Source organism: Canis lupus, chromosome 6, assembly GCF_003254725.2.
Source record: "Canis lupus dingo isolate Sandy chromosome 6, ASM325472v2, whole genome shotgun sequence".
Lineage (NCBI taxonomy): Eukaryota > Metazoa > Chordata > Mammalia > Carnivora > Canidae > Canis > Canis lupus.
This window is the reverse complement of record NC_064248.1, coordinates 53451031-53469631: the sequence shown is the minus strand read 5'-3', so window position 1 is coordinate 53469631 and position 18601 is coordinate 53451031. Positions and strand designations below refer to the sequence as shown.

At 37.5% G+C, this 18601-nt stretch overlaps 1 long non-coding RNA gene across 1 annotated transcript in view; it reads right to left on the bottom strand.

Moving 5' to 3' along the window:
• Window positions 1-18601, bottom strand: part of LOC112640808 (uncharacterized) — a 481961-nt gene that overhangs the window by 22254 nt on the left and 441106 nt on the right. Inside the window, exon 13 of the long non-coding RNA XR_007411443.1 lies at window positions 2000-2051. This is a non-coding gene — a long non-coding RNA (uncharacterized LOC112640808). The remainder of the gene's footprint in view (window positions 1-1999; window positions 2052-18601) is intronic.

The following is an 18601-nucleotide window of genomic DNA, read 5'->3' as shown; positions in this document are numbered from 1 at the left end:
TAGTAAAGATATTTTAAACGAAAATATTTTGACACATAGAAAGGTGCTAAATAAATGCAATATATTCTTACTGAGAATAATTATCAAAGGCCCAATTCAAGTATGTTAAGAAGTAAATATTTGGTTTTGGCTCTTCAGGGAAAGAAGTATGGATCAAATTGAAACAAAAATTTGAACTCTACTCACTCCATCCACACAGAGAAAATTCAATACCTAGAATTTCCCATATTTACTGAAAAATAGAACATTAGATATTTTCAACTTTCTTGAAAGTAATTGTTACTTTTTGTTCGGCTGAGTTTATTAAAAGTAGTCATTTATTATAGATTGGACAGAAAAGGGTGGGAAGATAAAATCACAGATTTAGTTTTGGTGACCTAAGTATGAACTGCTCAGTTGTATCATCTTTTTGTTTACTTTTTAGTATCTATTTTTTATTATTTTGATTAACGCTTGTAATAACCGCTCATATTTCTATATCCTTCTCATATATTAAACACCTTATTTACATAATAGGTACTGGTTAAACAGTTATTAAGTATATATGCTATTTCAATTAGGAATCATAATAACTTTGGTGGAATAGACAGAGAGTGTGCACATTCTTAACAGCTGAGAAAAACACTGATAGTAGTTAAGTGATTTTTCTCCAAAGTCAGAACAGAACTTAAAAAGAACTGACCACCTGTCTCCCAATCCTGTAATTCTAATAGCTTCCATGTTAAGATTGAAATTTAGTGTTGCAGTAAGGTAGATTGTGTTGAATTGCAGAGACCTTTTAATGCCAACATGAAAATTTTATTAACTTTAGTTAGATTATCTTTCTGATTAGAAAAACCATACCATAGGCCCTGGTTTAAAAATATGTATACACACATACACACACACACATATACACACACATATACATACTTAGGAGAAAAGCATTAACAACAACAACAATCACAAATCAGCTTCTTTACCCAAATACCTCTGCATAATCCATAATGAAGATTTGAATGTCTTTCCTTTCACACACAATACATACACTCAAATATGCATATCCATATTATATGATTGGCATTGCTGTACTTATTATTTATATACCACCTTTTATATAATCAGTATAAAACAAATATTTTATGCTTCCATATATGCTTCAAAAGCACTGCTTATATACTTACATAATTCATTGTGTAACAGTAACATAAATTAATTTAGCTGGACATGAGGTTATTTCCAATGTTTCATTATTATAAGTAATAACAATGAAAATCTCTACTAAATATTTGTCAAAACATTTGATTATTTCCTCATACTATTTCTGGGAAAGAGATTTTAAGTCCACAGGGCAGGAAGTTTTAGAGGACTATTGATACCTATTTCCAATTTTTTTTTTTCTGAAAGCATGAACCAAATTGCTCTCCCCAACAGTCCTATATAGAAACATGTATTTCCTGCATTCTTGCCAACACTGAACATTAATTTTTTAAATTTTGCTATTTGATAGTTAAAAGATAGACCCTGGATTTTGATTTGATATTCTTTGATTACTAATAAGCTTGATTTTTATATGATTATTTGTTCTTTCTATGTCTTTTCCAGTTATTATTTCATTACCTCGGTCCATTTTATTTCTTTCAAGGGGCTATTGAGATATTTCCATTTTTCTCCCCTATTCTGAGACCTATAGAAAAATTTTGAGCAAGGAGGTGATATACGATCAGATCTGTTTTCTCTTTCGACTGAACAGTGTAAAACATTTTGAACAAAACATATGGGGATAGATTTAAGCATATTTACATAGTACTAATCTCACATGTACTGCATTTCTCCCTTTTTAAAATTAAATTAAATTAAATTTTTTAAGCTGCCAAGTGGCACAGACTGGCAATATACATACTCCTTAAGTTACACAACAGTCAAGCAGCTAAAGTCACGATTTATGTATGTGTGCCCAATTAGAAAAGAGGCTAGTGCCAAGATAATCACAAATTTGCCATAAACTAAAGTTTATTACCATTACACACGAAGAGATATTGGAAGAACTTCTTTTATTTGTTCCAGTTGTCCTGAAAAAAGAAAAAGATTATGTGAAACACAATTCAGATAAAGGTACAGGTGACATTTATTGGGTGTTGGCTAGGCATGTAGGCACTTCGAAATGTTTCACATGTATTAATTTATTTTTAAATTAAGTTAAACAAATGAATTTAATCTTTACAACAACCTAAGATAGCCCTTATCTTCAACCCCATTTTATGGATTTGGAAACTGAGGCACACATTCAGGTGACTTTCACGGGATGACTAAGTATGAAATTTGATCCCAGACAGTCAGGCCCAGGAGGTTATGTGTGTCACCGTCCCTGTTAGAAGTGGAAGAAATGTTTCAATTACATGTAACTACATTTACTTAACATCTGCAGTATACTAACCATTTGTTTAATACATAGTGTATTTGATATATGGGGATAAAAAAATAAGATATGGTTCCTGACTCCTAAAGTGCACAGGTAAATGAAGACACATGAGCATAGAGAGTGATAACTACTGAAAAAAGAAGAGTTCTGTGGAAGCACAAGGAAGTGTACTTAGCTCTGTCTCTGGGGATGAAACCTGAGCTGAGGCTTGAAGAATCAGGAGAGGTTACTAGGTGAGGAAGGAGGGATGAACTGTCTGGGGGAAATGGAACACTTCAAGCAAAAACACAGAGGCATAAAATAGTTGTAGCTACTCCTTTGAGGGTTTGGTGGAACTATGACATGTTTGGTATTATTGGTACGTGAAATACCAGGTGTCCAGTGCTAGGAAATGAGCCCATGGAGGTAGGTAACTAACAAATACATAGTCAGCACCTCTCATGAGTTAGCTTTCTGCTGAAAACTGAAAATATTACCAAACAAATCAGAAACGTTCTCTGCATGAAAGCAGAATGTATCAATCCTACAAATAAATAAGAAATGAACAAAATATAGGTTGTGGAAGATACTGTGAATGAAGCAAACAGGGAAATAGGGTGTTGGAGAGCGAATAACTGGGAATGTGTTTTAAGTGGGATGTTCAGGGAAAGACTAGGAACCAGTCATGTGAAGATTAGGAGAACTTTCCAGGTAGAAGGAAAAGCAAGTATCAAAGCCCTGAGTTAGGAAGGAACTCCATATGTTTTAGAAAATGAACACAAGCCCAAGAGACTGCATCATACTGAGCAAGAAGGAAGATGGCAGATGTTAAGTTTGAGAAGTAGGCAAAGCCGAATCTTGCAGCCTCTGTAGTTCACGGTCGGAAGACTGTATTTTGTCTGATGTGCAATAGAAAGTTATTAATAGGCTTTTAAGTCATGGCCATGGCTTTGTCTCATTTCTCACTCAGACTGTTGTGGGGGAGAATGGTTGAAGCAGGACACAAGAAGAAGCTGCTAGATCCTCAAGGAGTTTCTGATTAGTGGTGCAGCTGAGAGATAAGGAGGGATCGGAAGTCACTGTAAGGACCTTGGGCTTTCTCTTAGAAGTGAGAGAGTGTTGAAGGGTATTTTTGAAGAGTATTTTTGCTGGGGAGTCATGTGGTGAAATTTGGGGTTTAGATGTATCACTTTAGTTAGGTTATAGAAAACAGGGAAAGAAAATCACTTGTCAGGAAATTTTTTTCAATATGTGTGTAGGAGTAACTACAAGTCTCTATGTGTGAATATAAATATGTATATTCTTTTCTCAAATGTAAATTCTTCCTGGAAATACAGAGGACTCTCAAAAGACATTATGAACTGTTTGATCCTTTGACTTTTTTCTCTTTCCTGAGGGTGTGGGGCTCCATGGCATACTTCCAAAATAGATTTTCGATCATCTCTGAGCAGATTATCTAGACTTCTACCTCAGAGAGGAGCTGATGTTATTCCATAGAAGGAAAACCAGTGAAAGAAGATGTTAATACATTTGTTCCCTGAGTAGTGGACAATTGGGGATGATCCTCCCTCTCATGGCTCATGAGGCCCTTGACAGTTGTCACCATTATCTTTCATTTGGTGATGGGATTCCTAGAAGTGCCCTATTACCTTGCATCCCTGTCCTGGACCCCTGGTTAGAGGGCCCCACATGTTCAACTTGTCAGATCATTCCTTGCAGGTAGCATGAATGCTGTAGAGTTTTTCACAATAAAGTACTGTTTCCCAGGAATTCTGAGCATCTGTTTGCCTGCTTCTCTTTCAGATTCAGCTTATAATTCTGGAAGCACTCATAGAAGATGGTGTTGTGTTCACCACAGTTGTATACAGCAATAGAGGAACATTTTGAAATGTTCAACAATTCACATTACTCTTAAATTTGTTATCTATAGACAGGTGTAGCATGCATGCAGCATGACACATGTTTTGTATTGACAAATAGATGGACATGAAACCAGAGTTGTCAATAGTTTCATTTTGTGAAAATATTTAATAAGATTTATTATTAAAATCTAAAATTATTTTTAAAGTTAAAATTATTAGTTTTAATTAAAATGGTAATTTGAATAACATTTAGCGTTAAATACATTTCATGAGAATATTTTTTAAAATCAAATAAAATTTTCAACTTTATTTAAATATTTTGAGTTACAATTTAATGTTCCCTAATAATGATTTTAATTTTAATAAATAAAATTTTTAAAGATTTTATATATTTATTTGACACAGAGAAAGAGAAAGAGAGCAAAAGCAGGGGAAGCAGCAGAGGGCAAGAGAGAAAGCAGGCTACTCACTGAGCAGGTGGCCTGATGCAGGGCTCAATCCCAGGACCCTAAGATCATGACCTGAGCTGAAGGCAGATGCTTAACCAACTGAGCCACCCAGACACCCCTAATAAATGATTTTTAATATTTTAAAAAGAAATAATTTAGAAACATTTGCTAATAATTTTTTCAGTCTGCATTTTTGATGAAAATACATTTCATTTTTTAAACTTAGAGTACAGTTGCATTTAATTTTTTACTTTTTAAGTTATTAATGGAATGAATGCAAATATGTAAAAATCTTGTTCACGACATGGTGAATTTGCTGAATTGAAAGCAGGTAAATGTCATGAAAGATATATAAAGTAATTTATTGTCTTTATTTTTTTGTTATTGTTTCTATTTTTATTTTGCCTCTTCTCCAGAAATATTCGACAATAATTAAAGCTAGTTGCCTTTACTATTTTGCCAACTTTTAGCTATAAAAAAAAAACCCATAGCTTTACACATATATTTCTATTTTATTGTCATGAAGATATGTTTTCAGGGTAGGAAATAGAATTGCGTATTTCAATCTTTTAAGCTTGATTTATAATTTTTAAATATTTAGACATATGATATAGGGGCCTCCATCTGTATCCTTGCCCTAGACCCTGCAAATGTTGGAGGAGGGTCTGTTGATCCCCGCACAATCTCTCCTATGTAAAGTCTTCACCCCGTTTCCCTCTGCTTGGCTCACTCTGTCCTCATCCTTCCAGACTCAGCCCCAAGGTCAGTATTCTGTGATCCCTCTATCTATACTTAATCACTCCCTCTCAAGGTTCCCACTGCACTTTCCATGTTTTCTTATGATTATGCATTTACATGGATGGGCCGTCTCTTCTACTGCAAACTCATTGAGGCTAGGGATTCCTTAGTCATCTCAGTATTATTAATGTTTGCCACAGAGCCTGGCCTGTAGCCTGTGCCCTCTCTGTTTGATGAGAAAACACTCGCTCCCACTCTCCATGTGCAGAGCAGTGCTTGTGTCCACATACTGCATTTTCTTGTGTGTGATGGGACATAGAGAGGCACATGCCCAAATACACGTACTCTGACAACAGATACAGAGTTCTTGGAGTCTGCTTCCCAAATCGAACAATATATTGTGCTATATAGATTTTTTAAATTATGATCTTATTTCCTTTGTAGGGCAAATTCAAACTTGCCTCTTCCTGCTTTTAGAATGGCAGATATAAAGTTGGCATTATCATCTGTTCTTAAAGTTGAAAGTACTTGCCTTCATTTTTTGCTACTTTTGCTATTAACAGCTTACACTTACTTTTGTTGCAACTTAGCTCGTTAACACTATACAATAAAAATTTAAATTTAAAAAAATTTTTATTTTAAATTTAAATTTTGCAGTGTTGGTTAGATTTAATTCAAAGACATTTATTAAGAAAGAGTCTTTAAATGTGAATATTTCAGGACTTTTCTCTATACCAATGAACACCAAGACCAAACCTACCTTGCTTCCCTGTGTTAAACAATTCTTTGACCAAGCTTACTTTCCTATTCCCATGCCAAACAATACTGGAGCCAGGCAAAAATAATTTAACTACTTGCTCCAGGAAATACCTGCTCCTGGAAGATAAGACTTGAACCAACTAAAAGAGATTACTTATCAAGACTAGCAGCTTGCTCATCAGGGCCTGTTTCAAAACTCTTACCTCACTGTACCCACCAATCCAAATCTATTATATCATAAAATCTGCAGAATCCCAACTAATATGCCTCCTTGCAAGACTTCCCTTAAAATCACCTCATAAACCTTATAAATATCCTTCTCTGACACCCTCCTTCTTAGTGTAGACTAAGACTCTATCAAGGAGACGGTCATTACTGAGATACACCTAATAAGTTTAGCTCTGTTTCATCAGCAGATTTTTCAGGCCATCTTTTGGGGATTCAACAGTAAAAATATATACCAAATATGGCATCTCAAGATTCCAGAATTGAAATAGCATACTTCTAGGAGACTCCCTTTAAGCTTCGTGTCTAGGGTCTCTCTGTGATGGGTGCTATGTTCCACAGTGGGCCAGAGCTGTGATTCATTTATTTTCATCTTCCAAATGTCTACTAGGAATAAGAAGTCCTTGTTTAGGAATCCTTTGCTCCTCTGATCAGATTGAAAACTCTTTTCCTTGGAAAAAAAAAGATATCTTGTGACTAAAAAATACTACTGTGTGTCTCTCTGTCCTCAACACTTTCTTTTGCAAGTATGTCAAGATGATCAAAGGAAGAAGGTGGGTGTAGGCCTGATATGTCCATCTCTGGAGAAGTTCACACCAGGCTCCTTATAAGACAAAATTTACCTTGGGTTATCTGTGAAAGTCTCATGAGATCCTTTTTTTTTCTCATGAGATCTTGACTCAGCCTTGGTCTTGACTTATTCATGAGAATCTGGTTCAGGGTAGATTCTTTATTTCAAACCTTCTATCTACATTTGAGATGGCTAATGAATAGGTTAGGGACTACAGTAGACTGAATGACTGTGTCACCTCAAAATTCATAGGTTGAAATCCTAAACCCAATATGACTGTATTTGGAGATAAAAGCCTTTTTGGAAATAGTTAGGGTTAAATGAGGTCACAGGGTAGATCCCTGATCCAACTGGATTAGTGTCCTTATATGAAGAGACAGGAGACAATTTGTTCTCTCTATCTCTCTCTCTGCCATGTGAGGACACAGTAAGAAGGTGGTCATCTGCAAATGAGGAGAGCTCTCACCAGGAATCAGATTGGATGGTGCCTTGATCTTGGACTTACTAGCCCCCAGAACTGTGAGAAAATAAATTTTTGTTGTTTAAGCCACAAAGCCTATGATACTTTGTTATGGCAGCCTGAGATGATTAATACAGGAGCCTAAAATACAAAGTGCACAAGCAACATATTCAGAAGATCAATGTTTTCATGATGGTGTCTCAGTCCCATTCCATGTCCCCTTGCAGTCAGAGAGACCTGAGAATGACAGGCTCAAGGAACCTCTGGAGAGAATGTTGTGCCAAATCAAGGTCTTTGAGCTCTTGGATCTTGGCAGAACTTTTGGAATTTTTTTTTCTAATTTTTTTTATTTTCACTATAATTCATTTATTTATCCATTTCAGTAGCATAATTTTGCCAAGGATAATTTAGAATTACAGTGGTTACTTTGGCCAAATTTCGCTTGAAAAAATTATTCATTTGAGAAGCACTTTACAAGGAAAATGGTCTTTATTTTTCATTAGCGTACAGAACCTTCCAAAAGAAATCCAGTTTCCAAAATTAATGCTTTCAAAAGATTCTTTAGACAGTCAAATGGGAAGTATAAAGAATTTAAAATCATCTCTCTTAGATTCTTCTAAACTGTAATTTGAATATAACAGCCTTGATTCCTTTAGTCCTCCTCCTCTTTCTTAGGATCCTATATTACCCATATTACTACCTTTCTTTCTGACTCATCTCCTTTCCCTTCTAGTCAACAAGAAACTCCCAAGTCTCAAATGTTGCTTAATGTTAAACCCACTTCAGAAGAGATCGAGTTATTTCATGGTAAGATTTGAAACCCTGGTCTTTGAATTGGGAGCCATTTTTAAGCACTTTCTAAAACCTACACTCACAGAAATTTACAAAAGAATTGAGAGTTGTTCGAAAAACAGATTATTTGGGAATCTCAGATTGAAATCAGTTGGCTCATATATTAGTAGGAATCTCAGATGCCAAAAATTGGATGAAAAAGAGTGGAAAGTCAGATTCTGAGAATAACCTAATAGACCCTGACTTGCAGAGATTAGAAAAGCTACAGATGTTGAGCAAGAGCTGTAAGAGGCCATCCTCAAAGTCTGTTCTGTGAAAATAGATTGCACTGTAATTTTGTCCTGCAAGCTAAGAAAGGATGAGTCTATCAGTGACTTCAGGAATAGGATCTTTAACCCTTTAGACAGCACTCAAGAATAGATCCTGAAGCAGATGTGACCCCCAGCTCACTTTCTTTGAAAGCTTCCAGCCAGAACCATGGGATTTAACATGAAAGCAAAAACAGGAATGAGAAACAGCTCTGTTGCCACATCTTCAACTACACAATACAAATCCTGATGTAGCCTTAAAACAAAATCAGAATAAAGTCTAGAATAAATTAGTGGTCTTCCAGATAAAGCAATTGGATGCTCTCACCCTAATCAAAGAATGTGCTTAAGGAGTTCATCGATAAAGACACTCATAGGCAATAGAAGCAGAAAGAACAATGAAAATTATTTAAATTACGCTAGTGAAGAAACTATAGAAAAAATTAAAATGGGTGGGCATGACAATGTTCCCAAAGGGAAATCTCATGTTCATTTTCCCATTTTTTTCTCTCAAAATCACATGGTGAAATTTCTGCAAATATTAAAGGACAGTCTGTCAAATTGTTTGTTCATACCACAGACTGCCACCATCACCCAACATTTCTCTTAGGACTAAGAAACTAATAATCTCTAGATGTTTCTACATCTCAGTCTATAACCATCACCTTTGACTTTTAACCAAAGAACATTTTTTTTCCTCCTTTGTAATATCACACCTGTGAACTTAGTAAGGAGGGGTCTAGTGGGAAAATGGAATTCTTAGATTAAAGGTTCTACTGTTCACCTCTTTCATGAAATCTTGAGGAACATCTTACTTATAAGCAGATAATAGATAACTTGAATATTAATATATTGGAGTTTATGTGTTTTAAGTAAAGTCCTAATTGAAAATCTTTTCAAGATATAGGACTACTTGTGGTAAAAGTAAATTTAAAAATATATAAATATTTGCTGTCCTTAATATATATATATATATATATATATATATATATATATATATATATTCTTCTTATGCTGGCAAAATTATTGGTGCCAAACTCATCAGATCAGATTGACCCATACAAAAAGCTCTATCCAAGCTTTCACAATCCTGTTTAAAACGCGAAACTAAGCAAGAATAAATCAGTGGTTGAAAGACTACTAGGGAAAAGACTCATCATACTTAGTATCAACCTTTGTAACTCTCCTAAACTTCCAGATATTAAACCCAATGGGAAAGGATGCAGACTTGTTCAGAACTTCAAGACATAAATAAAGTAATCCTTCCCTCTTTTATTCCTTGTGGTATCAAATACATCTATTTATTTTGTCTTTGGTATCCCTTCAGGCTTTTTTTTTTTTTTTTTTTTTTTTTTTTTGACAGTTGTAGATTTGCGTTTTGCTTTTTTGGATTGTCTTTAGCTCAAGATAGTTAGTACCTGTTTGCCTCTTCCTGGAAAGTCAAAAATATACCTAGTCCTTTCAATTTCTGGTAAAGATGAAGTAGCCCCACTCCTGCTAGGTCCTCCTTCCTACTAAAAATCTGTGAACATTACAAAACAAACAAATGTAGAAAGACTAAAAGGTGGAAAGAAGGTAGACCGTTTAGGTATATCTCTACATGAGGAAGGATGCGGTGGCTTGTCACCTGGGTTTCCATATTGCCTCCTGTAGATCTCACACGGGAAGTTGCAAAAGCCCCCAACCCAGAACCATTAACAGACACAGACAAAACAATTAAAAAAAAAAAAAAAAAAAAAAAGATCATTGCCCCTAACCCAAGTTTCAGGAAAAAGGCAGCCTAACAATGAAAGAACCTTTTTGGCAATTCCTGCCCTCTACCGGGCCACTGACCGACACAAATTAACATTCTTCACTGCAGTTCCAGCAGGACTGAGCAGACAGCTGATCTTCCATGCCACCCTCCAACCCTGGGGAAAGAAGTGATATTCAGATTCCCCTGGGTGAAGTATGAGCAGACCAAGGGGAAGCTAATCTATCCCCTTCACAGTGGAAGTAAATGATGGCCCTCCAACTCTCCTGCTGGGGTGGTATCAAAGGGGCTGAGGGGATGACTGTCTGACAGAGGTAGGCAACACTCTATTTCCCCTCTAGGCAGTGCCCTCGGGTCCAGGGGCAAGCTGAGATCAAGTGAGAAGATGCAAGACGGCTAGTCACCATTATGTTTCACCATCCATCTCCAGCATCATCAGGGCCCAGCCAGGAGCTGAGCCTCCACCCACTCCTGGCATCCAGGAGACCAAGCAAGGTGCTGTGAATGGGGGCTAATCCCCACAGCATTCCACTTTCATTCCACCTCTGGTGTTAGTGGGTCCTGCTGGGGCCCTAAATGTCTACACCCACCTGGAGGCAATGCAACTCAACAAGGCAGAGTAAAGCAGGGCTAATCAGCACTCTGGTTCCCTGTCCTATCCCAATGCCTGCAGGTCCCAGGCACTCCTCCACCCCCATGTGGCATCAGAGGCTGATGGAGGCCGCACACATGAAGTGGGGGTCAGTTCTCCGCCTCCTCACCCTGTGTGGAGCTGAGTATCCATGGCCACCCTGATCAAGACAAAGTCAGATGATAGGAGGTGAGGCTAGCTGGCATCCATGGGTATGGTTTTGTGCCAGAAACTTTTAGAGTGGCTTATTAAGTAACAATAGATAATGGAAATAGAATTTGGATGCTGGAAGCAGGGTGCAGCTATACTAAATTGTAAACTATGAGACATTGATTTTGTGAGTAGGTATCAGGCAAAAGCCTGGCAACTCAAGAAGGCTGCCAGTGGGGGCAGGAAGGCATGAAGACATTGGTAGAAACTGTCACTTGCAGTAGCAAAGAAAGTAGGAAATATCCCTGATGAACTAACTCCATGGCAGTGGTAAGGAGATTTCTAAGCAGTGTTGGAGGTACTGTGTGTCTTCTTCTAGCTGCTTTTAATAAACCATGAGAGGAGAGAAATGAAGAAGTACTCAATTTTCAAGTAAGATTTAGAGAAAATCTGGCGGCTGCAGATACTCTTTACAGCCAGCAGGTTCTCAAAGTCAGAAATAGCCTATGGCAAAGATACATTTCAGGGTGCCATCAGGAAAAAAGAAAGCCAAGAATATGACTAACAAAACCCCTTGTTAAGACCTCAGAAATATTTAAGCCCGAACATCAAAGACCCTTTACACTAGACAAAATGGCTTCCAAGGGTCTTAATTGTAGGCCTTGCACATCTTCTCCGTTAAATCATAGGATTTCTAGGCATCTCAAGGGCATTGTTCCATAGCTTCAAAAAAGATCCAGGGAGAAAAGGGCCTATTCTGCAAAGATTTGAAGGTGTACTTTTGTCTAATGGTGTGGATTATAAATGGAAATGTAAGAAACCGACAAAGTGGTTGGGCCTAAGGTCACCTGGAGAGCTTGTGTGTGCCAGCCTGGCACCCTGCCCCCGCCCCAGTCACCAGCCCCTCCGCCGTCTCCAAAGACCACATCATCCACACCATCTCCATGCCTTGTGGCTGACTGTCAGAGGCTCAGTGGACACACCCTAGTGCTCCTCAAAGGGGTACAGGCTCCCTGCTTTTATTATTAAAAAAACCCAAAAGGTAATAAACACTCAGCTCTCTGTTTGTGTGCAGTGACTGACTCTCATTTAGCTTGATTTACCCAATTTATTCATATCAATTAATTGGATAATGAGTCACCAGCAATCTTTAGGTTTTGCAGAACCATTATCCTCATTTCCTAATTTACTTCAAGGGAAATGATGTATGTAAACATTTTCTGAAATATTAGGAGAGTATATCCATTTTTCAACACACATAAATTATTACTTTTTTTCACTTCAATTCCCATCTCAAAATATGCAAAAGTGTTTTGTAAAATCCTTTTAGGACTGTTGTCTATTTATAGCTCCCCTTCCGCCATCCTTTTAACACTGTTTTGATGTGCTCTTTCTAAAATGCAAATCTGATTCCCTCATCTTCACTTCCTGGCTTAAAAGCCTTCATGGCTTCCCATTACCTTCAGGATAAGGATCCTAAATGTCCTCCCTGCTCTGTGTTCTGCCCAGGTCCGTCCATCACTTAATACCCAATTCCAAACTTCTGGCATTTTTCTGAACTGCATTTCTCTCCTGTCTTTCTTTTACAAAAGTAGCTCCCATTGTTTGGATGGCTTTTCACCGTGTTTCTGGCACAGTCTTTGCTTGAGCCCAACTTCTTAGAAGGAATTCCTGATACCTCTTCTTTCTACCTTCTACCTAGGTATCCCTCTTCTGAATTGACACACAATGTGGCTCTCATTTTTCCCAACTGTCCCAATTTACAGGGAGTGCTTTGAGGACAGGACCTGCCTTTCATTTGTAAATGCTCAGAACTCCAACTATTGCCTGGCATCTAAGGGGGCTCTCAGCTTCTTTTCTGAATGAGCAGAATGAAGGTATGAACACTTGATGGGATGAGCACTGGGTGTTATTCTATATGTTGGTAAATTGAACACCAATAAAAAATGAATTAAAAAAAAAGTGTAGATTTTCACAAGTGACATCTTGTGAAAGGACAGGAGGTCCTCATTCATCTTTTAGAGAGGGGAGGGAACTGTCTGTTTCCTTACTTTTGGAGAAATCTTCAGGCATCAAACTTCAGATATTTCCAAGGAAGGGTTTTTTAGGAAGACATATCCTATTGGAGCCTAGAAAGCTGCAAGAGGTGATAGGGCTGCCAGAGAAAGGTCATCTTTTCAGGAGATCATATGGGATCACCACTGCTCCTGGTAGAGAGGCATGAAATGATTGTTTCTTTGACTCCTTTTCAGTGAAAATTTATTAATTTAACATAGAATTTTTGAGCACTGACTATGTGCCTGGTGCTGGGGATTCAATCATGAATAAGATGTTTGATCTATTCTCACCAAATTAAAGTGGATCATAGGAGAAAAACACACAAAAAAATTGCAAACAAATGACCACTAAATTCCAGTCATTTGAGATAAAGGCCATGAAACAATTAGCTACATTTGTTCATTCAAGGAAATGTTTGATGCAATTTAACTTCATCTGTGGAGGCAGTAAAAGCTTCCCCAAGAAGTCTGAGGGTTTAGAATAGTGGGTGGGCAAAATGAATTCAGGAACAGCATGCACAGAAGCCTTGCAAAACAGAAGAATGGAAAGAAGGCTATTATCAACAGACTGTGGTAAGCAAGGAAAAGTAGCCCTAGATCAGATTGGAGAGGGAGGCATGGGTTGAACTGACCCCTGCCTTTAACCACTCCATGAACAAATTCTGGTCTTTTGAACTTTCGTTGCCTTTGCGACAGTCTTACAAATTTAATCCACAGAGGAAATAGAAAGGCTCTGAAGATTTCTGATAGTTAAGTTTGAAGTTCACATTTATGCTCATTCCGAAGTATCATTCTGGCTATTGTGAGAATAGTTTGGAATGGAGCAGCAGGAGGTGTGGGCAAGTCATGAGAGAGAAAATTTATCTAGGCAAACCAGTGAACATCTCTGTGATTGCCCTTGGCAAACAATGGCAAACTTTCTGTCCTGGATCCTCAGCGGTTTTCTATGTAGTTCTTACACTAGAGGTAATTCAGTAGCTGAATGCCAAGTAACAGAGCCAGTGGGGGAAGTGGATACATGTTAGAGCTGGGTTTCTTGGTGCCCAAGGCTACATTCTTCACCTGCTAGGCCTTGGTATCATTTACAAGACAGGATATCATAGGAAGAAGGGCAATGTCAGTGACCCAACTCAATCATCCATGAACAGCCATTTGAGATTCCTGAGTTGATGGTATCTACAAAGAAAAAAGTGTTAATAATCAAGTCAAATTCTACCTTGAACAATTAGATTTTGAGAAAGGGAAACCAAAGAGATGCCATGAAAGAAAAAACTTGGGGATTTTTTTCTTTTGCTTCTTTCCTTGCATTTTTTTTTTTTTCCCGAGAGAGCGAGAGAGTATATGTGGGGGGCAGGGAGAGAGAGAATCTTAAGCTGGCTCCATGCTCAGGGCAGAGCCCAATGCTGGGCTTGATTTCATGACCCTGAGATCATGACCTTGAGATCATGACCTGAGCTGAAATCAAGAGTTGGATGCTTAACCTACTGAGCCAAATGGGGTCCCTTCCTCCTATTCTTGTTAGGGCCTACACCTCCACCTTACACATGCCTTAATATATATCCTCCTTGTAAAGGTCAAGGAATTAATGATTTCTTTGGAGTCTTCCAGTACAATAGACAACATCTAAGGAGTGACCAGGAGGGGTCATCATGAATGTTCTCCAAAACCAATCACTCCAAACACCTTGATGCAAGACCTCTGGCTCTGGGGCATAAGGAACTTATGGAAGGCACCTGAGCTCTTGTCTCTGTTCATTCAGTTCCTGGATGCCTGAGAGGACATGTACACTAGACATCGTCCTCAATAAAATCTCTAGATCCCAAGCAAAGATGAAACTCATGCTCCCTTTCCTTTCCAAGTCTCCCAGACACTCTGTCTATATCAGCTCTAAGTCTTCCATAAACTCTGCTCTCACTTCCTGCTGGCTCGAGTTTCATTTCCATCCTGCATGAAACAGAGGACCCTTTTGGCTGGGACCCCCTCTGGGTCCTCAGGCTTGATCTGCCTGCACCAATCCAACTTAAGTAGTTCTCCCTATGTTTAAGAGGCTGTCTCATTCTGCTGAAATTTTGGCAATCGAGTGGAAAGGAATCTCACCAAATGGCCCCTGCTCATTGCAAGTGTCTGAAAGAGGAATGCAAGTTTTTTTCTTTTTTTTTCTTTAATTTCCCGAACAGCAGGTCCTTATTCATCTTTGTGTTCCTAGCACCTAGAAATGCTTGAAGCTTAGTAAGTCCCCAATAAATAGAAAGCCTTACAGCATAGTTAAGAGCTTGGGATTTGCCAGCAAATGAGGGTTCAAGAAAGAATCCACTACTTCTCAAGAGTTTCTGGGGCAAGTTAATTAACCTTTCCAAGCCTCAAATTTTCTATCAACAAGATGATGATTCAGTATTAACTTCTTAGCTCATCACCTAGCAAATATGAAGGACTTCATATATTTTAGCACTTATTATTAATGTTTGTTGAATGCATGAATGAACTCATGATGAAACAATTAAACCATTTATGAAACTGATGATGAAAAAGAGCAAAATGTGCTACCCTTAGGGGCTCATCACATTTAATAGGTTCTTCAAGGTCTGTAGCTGTTGTGTTTCTGGGATAAGATGTGATGTTTTTAATGTATTAATTTACATAATAAAAAAGCTTTTGTGGTCGTCAGGATATGGCCAGGATGGAAACCCAACCAGGTGCCTACAGCCTTCTAGAGTCTGGCTGAGGAGCCAAACTTCTGCTGCTTGGATCCAGATATGGTTACTGGGGTAGCCATGGCTTTGGAGGAATGGAATGGTCCAATCAGATGGGAAAGGCATTCAGCCAGCATAGACAGTATGTATTGGGAGAGACACTGATGATGGGTCTACCAGAAATTTCAAAATTAAACACAATTAGATTTTCTGCGACCTATGTTATTGTCTACCATGCGGAGAAGCAATTAAGCCTAGATTTCCTAAGAGACAACAAAGCTTTAAGTCAGAGATTATTGCAAAATTTTCACATCTGAATAATTTTCAATAATTTTGGCTAAGGCACCTGCATACATTGCATCATTAATGTTTTGTATCTGCTTTTTTATAAGTTTCTAAAACTATATGTTTTCAACTTTTATAAACTAAGCACAATAAAATCACCTATAATCCCATCATCTTAACACAACCTTGGCCAATATTGGCATTTGGATATATTTCTTTTTAAAATCTTTTTCTTGGGATCCCTGGGTGGCTCAGTGGTTTAGCGCCTGCCTTTGGCCCAGGGCGCAATCCTGGGGTCCCAGGATCGAGTCCCACATCGGGCTCCCGGCATGGAGCCTGCTTCTCCCTCTGCCTGTTTCTTTGCCTCTCTCTCTCTCTCCCTGTGTCTATCATAAACAAATAAATAAATCTTAAAAAAATAAATAAAATAAAATAAAATAAAATAAAATAAAAAATAAAATAAAATATTTTTCCTAGCTACTCTTTTCATTTACTTGTAGCCAATGTATACATAAATGGTTATATCCTATCTTTCTACTTGGCATTTATTATAAATATTTTCTCCCATTATTTTATAGTAATCATAAGCATCATTTTATTTTTATTTCTATAAAAGCTTATTCCCACTAAAAAAAATGCATCTGGTGCTGAATGATTTTATTTTGTTTTATTTGTAAAGATCTTATTTGAGAGAGAGAGAAAGAAAGACAGCTTGAGCAGGGGGAGAGGCAGAGGGAGAGGGAGAAGCAGGCTCCCCACTGAGCAGAGAGCCCAGTGTGAGCTAATATCATTTCCCTCAGGTCTCAGGATCCTGAGATCATGACCTGAGCTGAAATCAGATACTTAACCAACTGAGTCACCTGGGTGCCCTACCAAACAATTAAATTAGAGTTATAGCTTCCATGAGTTTAAGTTCTAAAGCCAGAATACAAGTAAGAAATTACTTTTAGATGAATTATTCTTGGGACTTTTTTAAGACTGCAAAGTGAGCATACTAAACATGAACTTCCTCAGCTAATACCTTTCTATAACTCTCAATTAATTCTTCAATTTCATCCCCAAGGATGTTGACAAAATCATACTTTTTTATTTATCTAATTACAGCAATATTTGAAGTTACATTCACAGGGAAGAATTTAAAAACATGCACACAAATTTTCCCTAAGTTTCCATGTAGCAACATTGGTTATCTCAGGCATGATTGTGTCTCCTGCTGGAAGGAAAGGTTCACTGAGAGAAATGGCTGGAAAAATTACCAGTATTAATCAAATATCTTCCCCTTACCCCCTGCTCCTGGAAAGTTGAGGTAGACTTTATGTGACTTAAAGAGAAGTACTACAAAACTCTGTCATTGAAAATATTGCCTACCTTTCCACCCTCTGTCTGGATCTAAGAAGTAACCCAGAAGTAACCACCTTTGAACGTTTCTAATATGTAGCCCTGGCTTTTAAGACCCCAACAATCATTTCATATATAGTTAAGGATCTAACAACTAATTGAACTACTCTGTATGCTTTTCACATAGTATTTTCTGCAAATGCAGTAAATGGTGTCCATAACAAATAACAGTAATGACTATAATAATAACACAGTTCCTGAGGCCTTCTTCTGTATCAAGTTCTGGACTGGTCATTTTACATGCATTATTTTGCATCTTCTTCACAAGGACGTAATGAGGTAAATATTATTACAAGAGGGTAGTAATTTGCTCAACATTGTGGAGCTAATAGTTGGTAGAGATGAGTTTATAATCCTTATAATCCTAAGTCAGTCTGACTTCTAAGAGCAGTATGCTAACCCTTCTTATTAATATCACTGTACACTTAGATAATATGCTCATACTTCTAAGTTCTTTTTAATCTATTTTTATTGAGATATAATTGACCTATAATATTGTATTAGCTTTAAGTGTATGATATAATGATTTAACATATGTATATACTGTGAAATAATTACACAAGCTTAGTTAACATCCATCACCAGACATAATTAAAATTTTTTTTTCTATCTTTTTCATATGATGAGAACTTTTAGGATCTAATCTCTTAGCAACTTTCAAATACACACTATAGTATTATTAATTGCAGTCATCCTGCTGGACTTATTTATCTTGTAACCAGAAGTTTGTGCCTTTTGACCACCTTCATCCTTTTGCCCGCTCCTCTGGTACTCACCTTTGGCAACCACCAATCTGCTCTACATACCTATGAGTTCATTTTTTAGATTCCACATATAAATGAGCTCACACAGTATTTGTCCTTCTCTAACTTATTTCACTTAGCATGATTGGTCCATCCAATAAATATCTTATTTCTTGATTCAGATTTTTTTTTTTTTTTTTAAGGACTCCTTGCTATTAAATCTGAGAAATTTAACTTGTTTCTACGCCGAAGGTACCCAACTTGCCCAGGTTTGTCTGGGACTTTCTCTGCATCCCAGAAAACTCATCAATCCAAGGCAAACTGCTTCTTGGCACATCTGCTCCACATTC